We start from the raw sequence: 3,788 nt of genomic DNA on the forward strand, positions 1-3,788 counted from the left end.
TGTTCCTCTTCTTTAATGGACCCAATCTCTCAAATAGGAAAGTCCTCACTGTTGATTTTCCAAGTCGATTAAAGACAGAAGGCTTGTTAGAAGCGGCAAATTCATCTTCCACAGTGATATAGCTGTTGCTCGCCCTTCTTATGGAAATGCGCACTGGTGACAATTGCTTGTTCCCAAACCTTCACATGGTTGTCTCGTAGCAGATTATGATGGGAGCTTCCCTAATTTTGATGGCTCATTGAGATTATATCCAGCTTTTGCAAATAACATGTACGCATAAGGATCAAAGACTTCATATGTATGATTTGCAAGGAGTGCCACATTCTGCAAATTATTTTGGGCCACAAACCCTGCAAGCGGCATTGTGGATAACTTTACTGCCTCAATTCGTTTGACCGGAAAAGTTAACCCATTTTCATGTTAGTTTGGAGATTAGATGATTCACTTTCATCTTTCTTTTTTTAGGGACATATTGGAAGTGTAGGAGTTACTTTCTTACCATAATACGCAATAACCCCTCTATAAGATTTATTCGAGTAAGATTGCACCTCCTCAGTAACAGCTTTGGCTTTACCAGCAGTCACCTCAGCTCTTTTAGTTGTGGACTCGCCATTCTTGCTTTTCATGACATCATCAGCTTTTAGCTTCTTCAAAATGTGGTTCTTCAAGTAGAACTATGCATCGGCAAAGTGTGACTCAGCCTCGGTGAATAGCTCGTCATCAGTAACTATCTTCTTCTCGACTTCACCCTTGTAGTATTTCAAACATTGATGGTACGTAGATAGAACCACTTTATTCTTATATATCCAAGGCCTTCCAAGTAAGACATTGTATGGAGTCTTTGCATCGATCACATGCAGTCATGCACTTGATTGCATAACTTTAATGGTGATTCCCAACCTGATCGCACATATGGCTCTTTGCCCCCTTTGTTGAATCCTTGGATCATGACACGACTTTCCGAGAGTTCGTTCACGGGAATACCAAGTTTTTTCACAGTGCGAATTGACAAGATGTTCACTGAGGATCCTCCATCAACCAAAATTCAATTTATCCTTTCATCACGCATCTAGCCAACTAGGTACAACAGATGGTTATGAAGAGTGTCACCTAGTAGAAGATCGTCATTTGTGAACGTCAATTTTTCCTCGCACGCGTTAACTTCTTGAGAAATAGACTCGATGAGCTTTTTTGAAGATGGTGCTAACGGTAGGTCATCACTCTTTTCTTGGTGGTTGAAAAGTTGAGATGAGAGATAGAGATTGTCTCACTGGGCGTTGCCATAATTTGTAGACAATAAATTATGTCGAGAAAATAAAATCAAGACCGAAAAATATTGCAACAATCGTAGTATTTTATTTCAAATATTTGAGTGTTACAATCTCTATGAATCACCTAATTCTTCTTTCCAATAGTAAATAAATTCGAGGGCCTTTGAGCTTGAGCTTGATTTGTTCTTCGTTCTTGAGCTTGAACTTGATTTGTTCTTCGTTTTGAGCTTGAACTTGAACTTGATTGCTTGAAGCTTGAAACTTGTGGAGGAATTTGCAGCGTTTGATCCACGAGCTCTTTCTTGCTTCTTGTTATAATTTTTTGGTCCCTTTTCTAGGTTATGAAAACCCCTATTTATAGTTGTGGAAGGGAAGAATTATGATAGGAACAAACTCTTTCTGACCAATCAAATTGAAGTGTAACATGGCCGCATTTGATTGGCCAGAACATGTCACTTGCACACGTAGCGCGGTTTCATTGGCCTTTTGATTTGGCTTGGCATGCCTTGTCATTTTGACACGTGGCACAATCCTATTGGCTCTTTTGTTTGACTTGGCGTGCCACGTCATTTGACACGTGGCACCAAACTGGGCCTCTAGGAAGATGACATCTTGGGACTAATGAAGTGGGCTCGTCACTTGGCCCAACTAAATGGACTAGCCCAATAGATTAAGACTTAATTATTTAATCTATATATATTGGATTTATATAATTAATTCAATTATATTAGCCCATAATATTTATTTGGACCAATATATCTTGAATTTAAAATATAGTCCAAATTATATTGTGGATTTAATTTTAATAAAATTTATATGCCTACAAGTGCATTTTGAAGAAACTTAGTGGGCGTTTGGACATAATAATTGTAAGTTTTGGAAAAAAAATAGTATTCGGAATTAAGCTGAAAAATAATATTTGGAATTTAAAATTATGTTTGGACATGCATTTCACTTGAAAAAGTGTTGAAGTTTTGTGAGTGAAAAAAAGGTTTTTCTGAATTTTTTTAAAAAGTGGTTAATTTTAATTTTAAAATACTTATAAAATTTAATGGACAAACATATTATTAAAGAAAAAAACTCATGAACAAACGGATCCTTGTATTCTCCAAAATACGAAGGCACACGTCTTTATATATTTTTGGACTGTCAAAATATCAGCCAAAAGAAAGGTAGAGAGTACAGTAAATGTGAAAAAGCTAAAAGTAGGATCATCTGACACCCGTGCCAGTTGCCACCGACACCCCTTACCTTCCATTTTCCTAAATTCACACTCCAAACACAAAACCCCCCAACTCTTCAATCCATTTGACAGAAAAAATGGCGATTTCAGACAAAGTAACAGGGAATTTAACAACGTTGTACCTAGCAATGATAGGTGCAATGAAGGCCTACGCGTTAATGACTGGTCGAAACTTCAGTGGTTGTTTCGTGCTGATTTTTTCGACAGCTGCAGTTGTTGTGGCCTTGATTGCAAGTCTAACGTGGGATATATCTCTCAAGGCAAGAAATGCTATGACTCGTGATGATCATCCTCAGGTTTATCAACATGGTCATGAATTTTGTCGAGGTGGCATCTGCTGGCACGGCGTCGCCGTCAGTTCCCCGGCGTCTCAAGTCCGTTTCCAGCTTCCTCAGAACCGTATCTAAAACAAATTCAGCATTTAATTAAACGATGTGAGTTTTGAATTGAAAATGTCCGTTCTGAAATATCTATTGAATACATAGTATTATATACATAAAATGGGGCAATTATTGTAGTGAATCGGCCAATGCTCATATACAGAGTATAATGTAAATTTGCAGAGTGGTGAAAAGATGTTAGTACTATATATAGCAGTAGTACTTACTTTTTTCTTTTCCTCATGAATATAGCAGTAGTAGTTCACCGAAAAGAAGTAGTAATGTGTTTTCTTGAGTTGTTTATTAGCCATGGAATTTCATCTACTCAAAAACGAAAAATGGAAAAAGTCACCAGCAAGAGAAATTGTCGTGGTTAAATATTACATTGGATATCAACAACAATTCTAGCGAAGAATTAAGGATGTAATATGCGAAGTTTGCAAGCTAAGTGGATGAACTCTAGTGCTTTCTTTTTTTTGGTTGGGTTTACCCACGCTGATATCTGAATTGGAGCTTGATTATATTCGAACTCGCACTGCATAAGCCCATTTTAGGGGGAAGCGCTTCATAACATAATTTATTCCATACCCAGAGTTCTAACTCGAGGCCTCTGATTAAGGATTGGAGGGATCCTATTCATCCTACCGCAACCCATGTTGGTGGATGACTCTACTCTTGACTTGTGCAAAACCATAATTGATATCAATTAGTATCATTACATAATTATATAGTCATAATTACACCGAATGTTTACACTGAGATGGAGGAATTTAACCAACCTTCATACTTAAAAATTAAAATGAGAATACAAATTTATTGATGTGAAATGTTCTGCTTATCATTGGTATATAGCTTAAAAGAAGCAAGCGCTACGTTTAAGGCTGAATCTAGGCT

At 37.2% G+C, this 3,788-nt stretch overlaps 1 long non-coding RNA gene across 1 annotated transcript; it reads right to left on the reverse strand.

Annotated features, from left to right (window-relative positions):
- Window positions 1–2,352: 2,352 nt before the first annotated feature.
- Window positions 2,353–3,442, reverse strand: LOC138880377 (uncharacterized). Its single transcript, XR_011403009.1, has 2 exons — window positions 3,122–3,442; window positions 2,353–2,917 (listed from the first exon to the last, which is right to left on the reverse strand). It is a non-coding gene; the product is annotated as an uncharacterized lncRNA (long non-coding RNA).
- Window positions 3,443–3,788: the final 346 nt, after the last annotated feature.

The sequence above is a fragment of the Nicotiana sylvestris genome, chromosome 10, assembly GCF_000393655.2.
Source record: "Nicotiana sylvestris chromosome 10, ASM39365v2, whole genome shotgun sequence".
Taxonomy (NCBI): Eukaryota; Viridiplantae; Streptophyta; class Magnoliopsida; order Solanales; family Solanaceae; genus Nicotiana; species Nicotiana sylvestris.